Source organism: Narcine bancroftii, chromosome 6 (assembly GCF_036971445.1).
Source record: "Narcine bancroftii isolate sNarBan1 chromosome 6, sNarBan1.hap1, whole genome shotgun sequence".
Lineage (NCBI taxonomy): Eukaryota > Metazoa > Chordata > Chondrichthyes > Torpediniformes > Narcinidae > Narcine > Narcine bancroftii.
In genome coordinates this window covers 84,652,200-84,669,747 of record NC_091474.1, presented here as the reverse complement: position 1 = coordinate 84,669,747, position 17,548 = coordinate 84,652,200, and the positions used below count along the sequence as shown (strand labels likewise).

At 40.6% G+C, this 17,548-nt stretch overlaps 1 protein-coding gene across 4 annotated transcripts in view; it reads left to right on the top strand.

Moving 5' to 3' along the window:
• LOC138736303 (craniofacial development protein 2-like) overlaps positions 1–17,548 on the top strand; it is a 332,554-nt gene that overhangs the window by 163,650 nt on the left and 151,356 nt on the right. For 2 of the 4 annotated variants that reach the window (XR_011340208.1, XR_011340214.1), the window contains one exon: positions 8,308–9,774. The gene's annotated coding sequence lies outside the window, so the exon portion shown is untranslated. Of the gene's footprint in view, positions 1–8,307; positions 9,775–17,548 lie in introns of those variants that run through there. The other 2 variants (XR_011340205.1, XR_011340216.1) reach the window with 2 other exon arrangements.

Genomic DNA, 17,548 nt, shown 5'->3' with positions numbered 1-17,548 from the left:
TTATTTTAATTAATATCTGATTGAGATCATCCCAAAATTTTTCTACTCTCTCACATGTCCAGATTGCATGAATTGTTGTTCCCCTTTCTTTTTTACATCGAAAACATCTATCAGATACTGTTGGGTCCCATTTATTTAACTTTTGCGGTGTAATGTATAGTCTGTGTAACCAATTATATTGTATCATACGTAGCCTCGTATTTATTGTATTTCTCATCGTTCCAGAACATAATTTCTCCCATGTTTCCTTTTTTATCTTTATATTTAAATCTTGTTCCCATTTTTGTTTAGTTTTACCATTTGTTTCCTCATTCTCCTTTTCTTGCAGTTTAATATACATATTTGTTATAAATCTTTTGATTAACATTGTATCTGTAATCACATATTCAAGGTTACTTCCCTCTGGTAAACTCAAATTGCTTCCTAATTTATCTTTCAAGTAGGATCTCAGTTGGTAATATGCCAGCTCTGTATCTCCAGTTATATTGTACTTATCTCTCATTTGTTCAAAGGATAAGAATCTACTTCCTGAAAAACAATTTTCTATTCTTTTAATCCCTTTTGTTTTCCCATTTTCTAAAGGAAAGGTTGTCTATTGTAAAAGGGAGTAGCTTATTTTGCGTCAATATTAGTTTTGGTAATTGATAATTTGTTTTATTTCTTTCTGCATGAATCTTCTTCCAAATATTGAGGAGATGATGTAATACTGGAGAAGTTCTATGTTGTACCAATTTTTCGTCCCATTTATATAATATGTGTTCAGGTATCTTTTCCCCTATTTTATCTAATTCTAATCTCGTCCAGTCTGGTTTTTCCCTTGTTTGATAAAAATCTGATAGGTATCTTAATTGTGCGGCTCTATAATAATTTTTGAAGTTTGGCAATTGTAAGCCTCCTTGTTTATACCATTCTGTTAATTTATCTAGTGCTATCCTCGGTTTCCCCCCTCTCCATAAAAATTTCCTTATTATTTTCTTTAACTCTTTGAAGAATTTTTCTGTCAGTTGTATTGGCAATGCCTGAAATAAGTATAGTATCCTTGGAAAAATGTTCATTTTAATACAGTTTATCCTTCCTATCAGTGTTAGTGGTAGCTCTTTCCAATGCTCTAAATCGTCCTGTAATTTTTTCATTAGTGGATTGTAATTGAGTTTATATAATTGGCCTAGATTTTTGTTTATTTGTACACCTAGGTATCTTATTGCCTGCATTTGCCATCTGAATGGGGATTCCTTCTTAAATTTTGAGAAATCCGCGTTATTCATAGGCATTGCTTCACTTTTATTTACGTTTATCTTGTATCCCGACACTTCTCCATATTCCTTCAATTTCTTATTTAATTATTTTATTGATAGTTCTGGTTCTGTTAAGTACACTATCACATCATCCGCAAATAGACTGATTTTATATTCCCTGTCTTTTATTTTTATTCCTTTTATATTATTATCTATTCTTATCAATTCTGCTAGTGGTTCTATAGCTAGCGCAAACAATAACGGTGATAGTGGGCATCCCTGCCGCGTTGCCCGGCTTAAGTTAAATTGCTTTGATACATGTCCATTTACTGTCACTTTCGCTAACAGTCCCTTATATAATGCTTTAATCCAATTAATATACTTCTCCGGTAAACTGAATTTTTGCAATACTTTGAACAAATAATTCCATTCTACTCTGTTTGAAGGCCTTCTCTGCATCTAAAGCAACTGCTACTGCAGGTGCTTTATTTCCTTCTACTGCAATTTTGGGTTGGCTTCTGAAGAGAGATTGAGTTGTCTGGGACTATACTCGATTGAATTTAGAAGAATGAGAAGGGATCATAAAATTATGAAAGGCATAGATAAGAGAGAGGTAGGTAGGCTGTTGCCTTTGGTGGGGAAGACATAGTCTCAAGATCCAGGGTGGTAGATTTAGGATGGAGATGAGGAAGAACTTTTCCCAGATAGTGGTGAATCTCTGGAATTCGCGGCCCATTGAAGCACTGGAGGCCAACTCACTGAATGTATTTAAGACAAGGTTGGATAGATTCTTACAAAGTTGGGGAATTAATTGATATGGGGAAAAGGCAGGTAGGTGGAGATGAGCCTTGATCTTATTAGCTGATGAAACAGGCTTGACAGGCCAGATGGCCAACTTCTGCTCCTATTTTGTATGTTCTAGAAAAATAATTGGAAAATATGGAAAATGACATATTTCTACCCTTAGCTTAGCATTCCTGACCAGCTAAGACCCTACCCTTTGTTAAAGATGAAGCTGGTTGCTATCTCTTTGTGGTGTGCCAAGGTGAAAGTTGCATTATTGTCAGGTAATACCACATTTAGAATGTTACATACATGAAATTCCTTAACTTTTGTCTACTGTAAATCAAAGAGTCACCACTTTATTCAGCACCCCTCACAGAAACCTACAGGACCTAGGTGTTCTCTCCTCCAAGTACTGATCAGATCTGAGCCTGCTTAGCTTTAGAGATCAGACAATCTCAGGCATTTTCAGGCTATTAATTTGGTTAATGTTTCTTGTGTTACACAGTGACCACATTTTTAAAAAGGAGGTGCTAAATATACAATAGCTATTGAGATTGTAATTCTCTGAGTTGGGCATCTCTTTGTTCAGTGTGGAATTAATTTGTCTGGGGTTGATATCCTTTTGATCCTCCACAAGTGAGAGATTCTGCAAGTATATATTCCTGCGAGCAATGCAAAATTACTTCAATTTGCATTGTAATTATGTGGCCTCAACAATGTGTCGGAGACCACTGCAATCATGGAAGATCCACACCACCCAGCACACACTCTATTCTCGCTGCTACCATCAGGAAAGAGGTGTCGGTGCCACAAGACTCACACCACCAGGTTCAGGAACAGCTGCTCCCCCTCCACCATCAGACTCCTCAACCACTAACTCAATCAGGGACTTGTTTACAGTATTGTAGTCAGTTGTTTACTGCCAGGGTTGTAGGTAATGACAATAAATCTGAATCTGCTTCAAGCTTTGTTGATGCCTTCTGGAAAGACTGTGGTCAGAGGATTAGCTGGAGTTGAATGTGTTGTGCATTCTTACCTACAAGGACAGACAATGACATCCCAACCATCTGAATGAACTTAAAACCTGCTGATGGAGCAAAATTGTTATGGCTTCTCGTTGTTTATGAACACAGAGGAGGGTGGCAGTTAACTGAAGTGCTGTGGCCTGTTGGACCGTGTCTGGAGGCTTGTAAAACTGCAGTATAATCTCATTTCTTCGGCCTGCCCCTTCTGCATGTATGTGTGGGAGTTGCTGCTGCCAAGCAAGTCCTGTTTAAGGGAGTACAAATGTATTAGAAAGAAGGACTTGAATTGGCTCATCATCAAGGTTTTAGAGATGAGTTATTGACATATATCAGCCAGGTCTCGGAGGAGTACAGCTTGCTGGCTTTCAATATTTGCAGTGGAAGAATGAGCACTCACAGAAAGCTTTGTCCCACTTTTGCTTTTATTTTCTATTTCTGTCATCTGATAAAAGAACCTATCTCCATTCAGGGACCGATGCCCATATTCTTGATTAAAACAATTAGAAGTACTCTCTTTCTGATGATTCTATCCAATGGATACAAAATGATTCATGCATTGTTTTGCATTGTAACAGGGAATCTGTGGCCAGGCTGCAGACAACTGGAGTCTGGCTCAAGACTGGCAGAAGGGGGTACCAGATGTTGGAACCAGGGTGCTGAGGGCTTCCTGATCATGTCAGACATTTGTGCTCAGGTGGCTGATGTTTTGGGCTGAAGGCTGTGTGGCTGCGGGAACACTGGAGGCAACTCCATGGACACTTAGTGACTCTGGGGGGGACTCTCTTTTGCTTCTCTTTCTCTGACTGAAAGGGGCTGATGATTTATCTTCATCTGCCTTACAGTAGTCTAAAGGAAATTTCGTGTATTATAACATTTTCTGTTTTATTTCATGACAATAAAAGGATCTTGAATATTGAAGATGTTTCTGTAACGTCCTGGCCAATGTAAATGGGGAGAACGAGGCAGTAGATTGTAGAGGTATTTGAATTATTTTTATCTCTCCCAAGTTCAATGATAATTTCTTCCAAAGCAGGAAGGGAAGTGTGAGTTTTTGCTTTTCAAAATGCCAAAAGTATTTTTGAATTTCTGTCCAGAAATTAATTGGCCTGCAGGAAATTGTGATTTGTTAAGCTTTCTCACTGCAATTGTAGACCATGCATCAGAAGTTGTCCAGACAGAAAGGGCAAGAGTTTCCTCTTTCTTAGCTGTCTTTATTCTATCAGGAAGAATCCCATTAAGATAGGCATCCACACCCTAATGTCACTACTAATTGGTGTATCTGCAAACCCATTGTCGGAGATCTTCATACTTTAGATCAGATGCAGTGTAGCAGACTTCATCCATGAGACATTCTTCAGCTTTGACAGAAGCCTCCACCTATTTTTTCTCATGATCTACATCTCATTTTGCAATGATTCCCCATAAATTTAAAAATCTGGGAAACATCCTTGTCATCTTGCTCTTCATAGACTACAGCTCAGCCTTCATTAGTGCCTTAGTGCTGGTCAAGAAACTCCAAAACCTGGGCCTCTGCGCCCCTCCCCCCTCTGCAACTGGATCCCTGACTTCGTCAATAGAAGACCACAGTCAATACAAGTTGGAACAATATTTCCTTCTCACTGGCTATCAACACAGGCACACCTCAAGGATGTGTGCTTAACCTGCTGCTCTACTCACAAAACACCTATGAGTGTGTGGACAGGCTCAATTCCAATGCTATATACAAATTTGCCAATGACACCACAGTTGTCGGCAGAATCGCAAATGGCAATGAGGAAGCTACACAAGGCAGATAGATCAGCTCGTTGAATGGTGTCACACCAACAACTTTGCACTCAACATCAGCAAAACTAATGAGATGATAGTGGACTTCAAGAGGAATTCAGGAGAATATGAACCTGCCCTCATCAAGGTCTCATTAGTGGAGGTCAAGAACTTCAAATTCCTGAGTGTCAACATCTTCGAGGATCTGTCCTGGAGCCTCCATGACAATGCAACCATGAAGAAGGATAAATAAGGAGGTAGTGAAATGGATTCTGCAGTGGTTGATGGAAGGTGTCAGAGAGTAGTGGTAGACAATTGTTTGTCCAATTGGAGGCCAGTGACTAGTGGAGTTCCTCAGGGTTCGGTCCTGGGTCCACTATTATTTGTTATATATATTAACGATCTGGATGTAGGGGTAGAGAATTGGATAAGCAAGTTTGCGGATGACACAAAGATTGGTGGTGTTGTGGACAGTGAGGTAGATTACCATAGATTAAAAGGTGATTTAGGAAGGCTGGAGGTGTGGGCTGAGAAATGGCTGATGGAATTTAATACAGATAAATGTGAGGTGCTGCATTTTGGAAAGGCAAATTTAAATAGGTCATATACATTGAATGGTAGACAATTGAGGAATGCAGAGCAACAAAGGGATTTAGGAGTTATGGTAAATAGTACCCTCAAGGCTGATACTCAGGTAGATGGTGTGGTGAAGAAGGCATTTGGAATGTTGGCCTTCATAAATCGGAGTATTGAATTCAAGAGTAGGGAGGTTATGATGAAATTGTACAAGGCATTGGTGAGGCGAAATTTGGAGTACTGTGTACAGTTTTGGTCACCAAATTATAGGAAAGATATAAACAAAATAGAGAGTGCAGAGAAGGTTCACGAGAATGTTGACAGGATTTCAGGGTCTGAGTTAAAGGGAAAGGTTGTGCTTTTTTCTCTGGAGCGTAGAAGATTGAGAGGGGACTTGATAGAGGTGTTTAAGATTTTAAAAGGGACAGACAGAGTAAATGTGGATAGGCTTTTTCAATTAAGAAAGGGGTAGATTCAAACTAGAGGACATGGTTTAAGATTGAAGGGGGAAAATTATAAGGGGAACATGAAGGGAAATTTCTTTACGCAGAGGGTGGTGGGGATGTGGAATGAGCTTCCGGCAGACGTGGTCGAGGCGGGATCATTGGTTACATTTAAGGAAAGACTGGATCGTTACATGGATAGGAGGGGACTAGAGGGGTATGGACCGGGTGCTGGTCAGTGGGACTAGGAGGGTGGGGATTTGCTACGGCATGGACTAGTAGGGCCGAACTGGCCTGTTCTGTGCTGTAAGTGGTTATATGGTTAAGAAGGCTCACCAGTGGCTATACTTTGTGAGGTGTTTGAGGAGATTTGGAAAGTCACCAAAGACTCTTGAAAATTTCTACAGATGTACCAATGAGAGCATTCTGGCTGGTTGCATCATTGTCTGGTATGGGGGGTGGGGTTGCCACTGATCAGGGCAGAGGGTTGTTAACTTGGCCTGTGACACCACCGGATCTGGACCACTCCATTAAGGATAACTACAAGAGGTGGTGTCTTAAGAAAGCAGCTTCTCTCCTGATCCCCACCACCCAGGCCATGCTCTCTTCTCTCTACTACCATCAAAAAAAGGTACAAGAGCCTGAAGATGAGCACTCAATGGCACAAGGACAGCTTCTTCCCCTCGGCCATCAGATTCCTGAATGACAATGAACGACAAACACGGCCTTACTTTGACTTTTAGTGCACTATTTTTATTCATTGTTGTAAGGTGGTTTGTATGTTTGCACTGGGAGGCGGCTGCAATACAACAAACTTCGTGACTTGTTCATGACAATAAATTCAGTATCTGATTCTGATTCTACATCCACAATCCAAATTAGGCTCATGCAAATTTATACAGGTGTACTGTGGAGAACAGTCTGACTGGTGCATCATTATGTGGCATGGAGGCGCCAATACACAGGTCAGAGAGACTACAAAGTTGTGAACTTAGCCAGTTCCATCACAGGCATCAGTCTTCAACCCATCGAAGACATCTACAAGAGGTGGTGTCTTAAGAAAGCAGCCTCTATCCTCAAGGACCCACAGGCCATTGCCTCTTACCATCAGGAAGGAGGTACAGAAGCCTGAAGACACAAGACGGCCTCTTCCCCTCTGCAATCAGATTCCTTTGCTCTGAAACAGAGCATCTCCTGATTCTTTGGATTTTTATTCTTCATGCGAGACTTGAACCCATAGTCTTTTAATTTTCAGGCAATAAGCCAGGCCTGGAAGGTTTCAGGCTCCAAAAATGTTTCAAAAAGAATTAATTTATTTCAAAGGATATTAACGTCGGTTATATACTTTTAATTTCTATTGGTGCTTCAAGGCGTGCTGAGTTGCTCCACCATTTCTGCGTTAATCCTATGTTTATTAAATGAATCTCTTCACAATTACAGAATGAACAGGTAAGTTAGCATTTTGTCACTGCAGTGATTGAAGGGGCAAGGCTACCAACACATTATCATGCCTTAAATATTCTGCTGTTCTCCCAGAGTCCTTGGGGGAGAGATCAGTTGGACAGCAGTGGAGCTGAGATATGAGGGACAGGTTTGGTGATGGTTCGATGGATCAAGCTGTCAAAAGGAGAGGGAGAGGAACATACAATTGCAACATTTAAAAGGCATTTGGAGAGGCACTTGGTGTACTTGATTCTTTGGCTCACCACTTTCAAGAAGAATCTCCTCACCAGCCTCAATGTAGGCTTATTGTACATTAATAGCATGTGGGTCATTGGTTTTAACTGCACTATTTTGAGAATGAAGGCATATTCAGGAGAACATTACAACTTGGTCTAGGATCAAGTTGAAATGTCACTGGTTGGTGTTTGTGTGACCTTTTGACAAGGCGCATTGTTCTTTCAGATATTGCATGGATCATCCACTCTGGGGACTCTTGATATCTTCTTTATTGTGCACTGTTTATGGAAAATTATTTCTGATCTACACTGTAAGCATTCTTTCCTTTAAGTAAGACATTTCATTTCTAATCATTTATGTTGCTGTTCACAACAATAAAATCACCTTCGTTATATTATCCCTTGTCTACCTAACATTTCATGTTTCACTGCATGAGCGTTCTCTGGTTGATCAAAACTTTGAACCTGGCTTTGAGTTGCTCCACAGCTTTCCACTTATTATATACTTTTCTTGAGTTAGCCCTGCCTCATGTTTCAGACAGGACCTCAATGTGACCACAAACACTGAACAACAATTTGAATTTAGCATCTTTAAATCATATAATGATGTTGACACAGTGTTAGTTCAACTGATCTAAAATTGCTTTGACACAGATTTTCATTTGTATTCAGCATCTGATGCCTCTCATGACAATGTTCAACAATAGTCAGCTCACTGTTTTACTTTTTCTTCTTAATGATCTTCCAAATTGTTGATTTTGGTCATCCTAAGGTTTACTGTTTTATTCTTGTTTTTCAGCCTCATCATAACTTTCATTGGCACAACCCCATGTTGAAAAATGGCAACTACAGACTCCAAAGGTGAGCAAACACTTAGAAGTGAGCAGCCTCGCTCTCTTATATCTGCACCAATGAAGCAATTAAACACACCCAAATACTCACAAACACATATGAAGCCAAATGTCCCAAACATGATGCTGTCCTGAAATAGGGAAACTATGTATAAAAAGTGCTGTATTTCTACACAATCAAACTAAAATGTATACACATAACCTTGAATACTATTTGGAATGTACACTTGAATCACATGCGAATGTTTGATTACAAATTTAAAATTTGCACATGGGCAAATAAAGGAAAAAAATGTCTGTCCTAAACATTGTGGAGGGCACGGTATGTAGTAGAATCTCAAGGGAGTTCAAAAGAGTGTAGATAAGTGCTTGATGTTCAGCATAGACTTTGGGCTAAAGATCCAATTTCTAAATTGTATGAGCCGATATCTCATTATCTCTCTGTTGTGTGACAAAATGTGTTAATTTAAATTACCAACCAAGATACTTGATTAATGGAAGAGCTGACAGTTCCAGAGACAGTATGGCTTTCTACCAAGTAGACTACCTTCCTCACTCAACATTGAGGCCTCTAGCGAGTAGTTTGTCATATACTTTAAGTATCAAAAGATTGACAGTGTTTAAGGAACAAATTTTGTCGCCTAACATGACATGTATGCTATTGAATACTGAGAAATTGTCAGACAGGAGAAGGCCATGGGCATCTTTTAAAATCCAGTGTTTCTTGACTGGCTCCATCGATGCAAGGAAGAGAGGTGATCAGCATCTTTGGTGAATGAGGATCCAGCCATGAAGGTGAGTTCTGATACCAGCAACAAAAACACCTGAATACTTGGGCCTGCAGGCAAATTCATAGCTTGTTCCATTTATTGATATTTTTGGTAAAAATTCAGCTTCAGTGAAATATTTCCATGCTCTGGGATATAATGCTGATTGAATGGCTCATAAGACTTGATGTGATTTAACATAAGGTACTGCTGAGCTACAGTTGAGAGAAGTTGTCCAGATTGTGTCATTGCAGCAGTGTTATGTCCTAACTGACAGTAAAATAATGGTTTAAAATGTTGATTAATGGGCCCTTTCAGCTGTAGAACAAGTGGAAACAAAGGGGCTACTGCAGTGATTGACAAAGAAGCACAATTAATTGACTTAATGAAAATGAGAATTATTGCTACCATTTAATTCACTTTCTCTCAGAGTCCCAGTGTGTATTTGTAGGTGGTATGGAAGATGTTACATCAAAAGGCTTTCTCCGCATGGATTTTAGACAAGCACTTCTGCAGCTCTGACCTGAGGGAAGCCATTTGTTGACCAATTAACCCTTCAGAGTTGCTCTTCATGTACAAGTCACTTGCAATGCCACTCTACCACCACTTCCATCCTCCCCATGCATGCAGATTCTGGACATTTGGCAGGATCAGAGTAAGTAAATATGCTTGTTGGCTAATTTTTCACATAGTGATGGTGGTGCTATAACTGCTGTAACAGCTTGGGTAGAGATGCTGCTTGTTCGGGCGTGCAGGTCGTCAGTTCTACAATAGGGATGTGTTGCCTTCGGTGCATCCATTGCCCTAAGATACCTCTTGACATCATGTGGAGTGAATGTGTGATGCACTGCAGCAGCTGTGATCAGACGCAAACTTGAAGACTGTACAGCAGGCTTTATTTGGCTAAAGGTCTCTGCTACAGTAGTGGCTGTGATGGTGGCTCCCGAGTGACTGGGTCAGGAGAGGCTGGCTCAGGACTATATCCCGGTCAGGTGATTGACAGCCAGCCAGGTGGAGTTAGCCCCCTAGGGGTCTATTTAGGTCAGCTGATTGACAGCCGGCCAGGAATAGTCTGTCCTCCGGTGGTCTGTCTGCAGGTATAGAGATTGCCCCCTGCAGTAGGCTAGTGGTGTATCACCAGAGAATGGAATAGGCTAGATGCTGGCTTTTGTAATGGAATCTCAGGAGGAAGTTGACATGGATCACCAGCTCAGCATTTCAAATTGCAAATGCTTCAACCTTAACTCTAACATGTCTGAGCCACCCCATAATTAGGATGGTAATATTCCTGGAGTCTTCTCCTCATTTAATTACACTGGAAACATTTTTTCCCCCAAAATGTTTGCTTCCTGAAAATAAATTGTGGATTATGATGGACAACTTCAAGCTGAACACAAAGATAAATTCAGATTTGCTGCATCACGTAGGAAGTTGGAGAAACATTAAATTAACTTTTATTGAATTTAGCATGAGTTATCACATCATGACGCTGTCACTATGCATTAGTTCAACTGACCTAAAGTGTTTTGCTGCTGATTTTCATTTGTACTCAGCATCTGATGCCTCTCATGTCAGTGTCCAACAATAGTCGGCCGGTATTGATGGATTCCAGTTGCCCTGATACCATTTTTCCATGGTTGCAATGTCCTGGTGAAACCTTTCACAATGTTTGTCACTGACGACACAAAGATCACCAGGGAAGACATCCAAGTGTGAATGTAGAAAGTGAATTTTCAATAACATGTTGTGCTTCATGGTTTTGTATGCTTGAAGTAGACTTAAAATATAACAGGAAATCACAGAAGTAGGTTATATCTAAAAAAAAGGTTCAGGAAGCAAATTTTTTGTTGGGACAGCAACTGAGCTTTTAGTTATTACTTTGCATAGTTTGTCAGTGGCCTTTTTTCGGCTGTTTATTCTTACTCTGTCTTATTCAAAGTGGGCCCAGGAAATACTGGAAACATTCAGCCACCATCCTAATTCTTCAAGTCAATTAGATTCTCGAGTTTTCCAAGACCTGGTGAAAAACATCAACTCTTCCTCACATCACAGATGCTGTTTGACCAGCTGGGCATTTCCAGGATTCTCTGATTTTATCTAAAGTTCTCTGGTTGCTTGGAAATGCGATTCTAAAAATCACTGCACAAAATTTTGCACTTTTCCCATCACCTTCCATTCACAATTTATGCTTTCCTATCAACATGAATGCTGGATTTGTTACACTCCTTCGCTTCATCTGTGCCTCTGGGTGAAAAATAAAGTCTTGATTTGGAACTCCAAGGGAACACCATTTTTCCCATCTTGGGAATCAGAGAGCGCTTCCTCAACCCCTTTCCTACCAATCAACTGTTCACTTATGTCTCCATGTTCACACTAATTCCATAAACCTTTACTGCTGCAAGTCATTACTGATGTAGAAAGTTATAATATGCCATCCTTAAAGGGGGCTCGCACAGCGAACAGACTTCAAGAACTTTCAACTGGAGTTTCAAGCATTTTATGTGAGTTTTTCACTTTAAGTGGCTGCTCCTTTAACCCCCAGCCATGGATGAATTACCCATGGCAGAGAATGGAATAGGCTAGATGCTGGCTTTTGTAATGGAATCTCAGGAGAAAGTTGACATGGATCACCAGCTCAGCATTTCAAATTGCAAATGCTTCAACCTTAACTCTAACATGTCTGAACCACACCATAATTAGGATGGTAATATGCAGAAAAGGTCTTCTAAAATATGAATCCAGGACTTTGAAAGTTCTGACTCTCCCCACCTCCTTCCCATCAATACAGATGGGTTTTGGATCAAATAAATCAAATGTGTTTGTGCCAAATGATATTTATCATTCTGTCCTGGTGGAGGACGAGTGTACGAATGACTTCGTTTACTCACTAACTCATCAGAGCAAGCTGAGAGTTGGGCACTGAGGCACAAGTGAGTTTATAATCCATAAATCCAGAGGCCTTTCAGTCAATGTCATGCCATTGCATTGCGACTCAGACAAAATCTAACTAAATTAATGATCACAGATAGATTTTTTGCTTGATTAAATCACCATTTTTCAAAAGGCTTTTACTGCTGACAATGGAATATGGTAAAAAAATAATGTTTAAAGAGATGACTCAAAAATCACTCGATGCATTTGATATTAATCTTGCAATTTTCTGGAAACTTGTACCCCTTTATGAATATGGGCTCTCATCTGATGAGATTAATTTTACATTTAACCACACAAGTTCAAGGGGCTGATAGCTGTTGGAAAGAAACTTTTTCATCTTGGTTGCCTTCTTGAGGAGCACCTCATATAGATAGTAAAAACACAATGATGGAGAAACTCAGCTGTACTTTATGCAGTGTTGCTTGGGGGGAGCACTTGCGCTTTTGTACCATCGCCCCCAAAAATTAAATGTAAATAGCAAAGGTAAAGGTATATGACCAACGTTTTGGGCTTGAGGTCTTCGTTAAAGTATGGAAAAATGTTGGTAGGCATCGGAACAAAATGGTAGGGGGGAGGGATGGAAGAAGAAACATGGTCCCAATAGGTAATAGGTAGGTAAGGGAGGGATGGTACTGCAGCAAGAAGGTGGAGGAGGGATGGTTCTGTGAATAGAGAGGGAAGAGGGTGGAGAGCTGAGGGAAAAAAGACAAGGGGAGAGGGATGGAGAGTGGGTTAGCAGAAACTGGGGCATCTTTGCTATATAAAGTACACTGTTTGACCAACCTGCTGAGTTTCCCCAGCATTGTGTTTTTACTTCAACCACGATGTCTGCAGATAGTCGTGTTTTACTTATGCCTCATATAGATGCTGCAATGAGCGGGAGGCCAGACTCTGTGATAGGCCTTGTTGTGTTTACAACCTTCGTGGCCTTCTGCGATCCTAGGCCCTTGAATTGCCAAACCAGGCTGAGATGCAAGCACTCAGTACACTTTCCACGGGCACCTGCAGAGTATCCAAAGACATGCAACATCTCCTTGGAAAGCAGAGACGTATGCGTGCAAAAAAGGTCTTCTAAAATATGAATCCAGGACTTTGAAAGTTCTGACTCTCCCCACCTCCTTCCCATCAATACAGATGGGTTTTGGATCAAATAAATCAAATGTGTTTGTGCCAAATGTCAAGCACCTATTTACACCAATCTCATTTTATTTTTCCCACATTCCAATCAACTCCCTCTTATAGTCTACCATTAATTCACACACCAAAGGTAATTTGCAATGGCCAATGGACCTCCCAACCTGCTCATCTTTGGATAATGGGAGGAAACTGGAGCTCCCAGAAGAAACCCATATGGTTGCAGGGAGAACATGCAAACTTCACACCAGAGATCAGCCCTGAACATCAGGACAGTTGGAGCTAAGGCTCTGGCTCTGTTAACTGCACCATTGTGCCTTCTCTCCGACTGCAAGGAGCAGCTAAGCGACCAGATCCTTCCCAAGGTTCTCCAAATTAGGATATGTTAACTTGGTGATTATATTACTGGACTAATATTCCAAAGGCCTGGATTAAAAATAATGAGGAAAAAGTCAAATTAAGTCAAGTTTATTGTCATCTAATTGCACAATTACAACCAGGCAAAACAACGTTCTCTGGTCCTCAGTGTAAAACACGTAGACACACAACCAGACATAACACACTTACAGACAAACAATATCTGTGCAGGACAAGTATCCATTTAGATAAATAAATAAATATTGTTTCATGAACATGAGAGTCTTGGAGGGTTGGTATGAGCTGTTCATCAATTTTTCAGCATTCTCAACTCTCTGTGGGAGGAAGATGTTTCTAAGCCTGGTGGTGCTGGCTCTAATATTCCTGTAACTCTCTCCCGACAGGAACAGCTTAAAGATGTTGTGGAAGGGATCCTCAATAATTTTATATCCCCTCTTCAGACAACGATCCTGATTGATCACGTCGATGGTGGGGGGGGGGGGGGGTGGGGGGAAGAAGACTCCAGTGATCCTCTCTGCCACTCTTATGGTCAATCTCTGATTGATTTCTCTGCACATCCTTACCAAACTGTGATTCAGCTGGTCAGAACGTGTTGAATAGAGCATCTGTAGAAGGTTAACATCATGGAGTCCGGTAGCTTTGCCCACTTCAGTCTTCTCAGGAAGCACAAGCGCTGTTGTGGCTTCCTGACAAGTGAAGAGATGTTGTGTGTCCACGATAGGTCACTAATTAAGTGAAATGCAAGGAATTTGGTGTTCTCCATTCACCACTACAGAATTGTTGATGTATAGTGGAGGGTGATCATTCCTGGTCCTCCTGAAGTCCACAATCATCTCCTTCATCTTGTCTACGTTGAGACTCAGGTTGCTACTGTTGCACCAACACAAGATTTTCCAACTCTTCTCTCCAGTTCGACTTATCATTGTTCCTAATGAGGCCAACTACCTCTAAGATAAGTGGAAATTTAATTGAGGTAATGTGGAGTTTACATTCTGCTTGCTAATGACATTTTGGATTTAAAAAATTCAAATTAGTAACAGTGACAATTAAAGTCTTGAGTTGTCACGAAAAGCCTTTCTGATTCTCCAAGTATCCCCGAGAAAGAAATCTGCCATCCCTATGGGATCCACCGTTTCTGTGACTCCAGTTGATTTGTTAACTCTTAACTCACCTCAGGAATGACTTGGTTGGAAATTCAATTCACAAAAGCCAGCAAAACAGCTGGAACCTCACCCTCTGTTGAAGGACAGAAAGCTTTTCATGCATCCCTCTCACATCTTACTGCAGAGCCACAAGCACTTACATTGCAGGAATTCACATTTTAGGCTGACAGGGAGACAATTTCATCCAAGAGATGGATGACCAGTTAGTCTCCCTTTGGAATAATGGTTGCTTCTGTGAAATATGAGACCCTTTGGTCTTCCTTCCCTGCCCCATATAATTGAGGTTTCTTTACATCTCCAAACAGACACTCATGACCAAGACTTAGCTGATGATGATACCTCAAGAGAGGTGAAAAAAAACCTTGGATACAGTACTGGATTTTTTTTTCTGTCTGTTTAGTTGATTGAACCTGGTCCAAGACACCACGCTGTGGCTACCTGTTAAAGGTAGAATTTGCTCCCTTATCAGAAATGGCTCTGCTCTCACGCCAGGGAATTCGGTGAATTGGTGTTCACTGTATGTGCCAACCCACATCTCCATGATGGAGTGGAACAGTTGACCTGCCTGCTCCACAATTGCACAAAGACGTGGGAGTGCACCTCGACCTCAAAGGAACTGTCTATGAAAATAGAGCTGTACTGACTGAGTTCAAAAATGCTCGTCTGCCTGCACTGCAGTAGGTTCAGTCCTCACCAATCTTTCCGGCATTGCAAGGTTAAAGAAGATGGATTTTTCTTGACATGAAACAACCTGGGAAAAATTGAAAATGAAACAAAATTTGGAATTGTCTGAATAGATTCCAATCAGACCAACAAATGGCATTAGACATGCTTTGAAAACACTCAAAGATTTACACCTATGTGCAAGAATAGCTCGATGTTGAATTACAATGCAAACCTGCTGCAAGATGAACAACTTTTGCCATGTCACAGATTATGCTTTTGACGTTACACATGATGTAGCTATTGGAATGCAGAGCATTGGAAAGTGACATCTTTTATAGCATGCTTACTGCCAATGAATGAGTAATGGTATGATATATCAGCAATGACCCCATGGCCTGTAATGTTATGTACATGAAAATTGTCCTCGCTCTATAGCTCTTCATAATGAGAAAATCCATCTTATAATATATCCTTGCCCTGTGCATGTGGATTGATACTCCCTGTCCTTGCAATGTAATCCCAGTCCAACTATAGAAACAGAATGAGTAGTTGCTGCCTCTCAGAGATAATTATGTAAACATATGAAGAAAAGTTTTCTACTTCCCTCAGAATATGCCACTGCAAATCAGAAAATGCAACCAGGATTAAATATTTGTTCCTGTGTGGAGTTGCTTACATTTATTGTTTGTTATTAATTGCCCTTTATTTCAATGGGGTGGGGTATGATTGGCCAGGGGTCACAGGTAAGTCAGATTAGATAAAATTAATAATTTTCTTCATGAAAGGATGTTTAGTGAACAAGTGTAGCGAGTGTGCGAACCGAGCGAAAGAACAAGACTAGCAGTCAGTGGGCTTGTTGGAAGTTATGAACTTTATTTTGTCTTGTGCATTCGAAGCTCCTGCCCCAGTGAACTGGAAATGACATCACTGTGACCTAAGTGCGCTACCTGCATGCATGTGGGCCTCAAACTTCTACTGGAAAAGAAGGCCGTGCGATGCCATCTTTGATGCAGCTGTTCTGATGGTGCGCACGTAACACAGGGAGTCGGTTCGCCTGACCATCAAATATGCATGCCACCACACCAGATAAGTTTTTACAAAATCCAATGGATCCATAGACACCATTACTGAGAATAACTTTTTAAATTGCAGATTTATTTAATTACTTGAACTGAAATTCCTACCTGCTGCAGTGATTTGATTTCCTGAATCTAGGTCATTGGTTCCTTGCATGCGAGTTCAATGATTTAGTCACTCCACAATCCAGCTGTCAACTGTTCCACTCATCATGGAGATATGGGTTGGCACTCCTTGAGGGACTAGACAGTGCTGAATCGTCAGGAGTGTTGTCTTTCAGATGAGCTTTTAAATCGAGACTTCCTCTACCCTCAACATGGCAGAGAAGACCAAGGGTATTATCTTACATTTATCATTACCATGAACAGAATTTCTAGTCACCATTATATTGTTGATTTGTGATCTTTATGTGTGCACATTGGTAGTTTTTGCTGGTTATTGGATTGTTCATTCATTAGCAGAGAAGCTTGTAGTAAGACATGAGAAGGCCTTGGCATGTAGGATTAAGGAAAGCCCCAAGACATTCTTGGCATATGTGAAGAATAGAGGGATGATGAGAATGAAGGTGAGGCCACTAAAGGATAAAGGAGGTGAAATTTGCCTGGAGATGGAGGAGGTTGGGAAGGTCCTAAGTAATACTTTGCTTCAGTATTTATAAGAGAAAAGGACCTTGATCAGGATGAGGTTGAAATAGAGCAGGGTTATGTGCTGGACAATGTGAAGATAAAGGAAGAGGAAGTGTTGGATCTTCTTAAAAACATCAAGATTGATAAGACTCCAGGGTGGGACACTATATACCCAAGGTTGCTGTGGGAAGTGAGAGAAGAGATAGCTGTGGCAGTAGCTATGATCTGAGTCTTCTTTGGCTGCAGGCAAGGTGCTGGAGCATTGGAAAATGATAAATGTTTTCTCCTTTTTAAAAAAGGTAATAGCGAGAATCCTGGGAATTATAGACTGTTGAGTCTTACGTCAATAGTGTGCAAACTATTGGAGAGGATTCTTAAGGATAGGATCTTTGTGCATTTGGAGAAGGTTGGAGGAGTTGTGATGGAGCTGAAGGTTACAAGAGG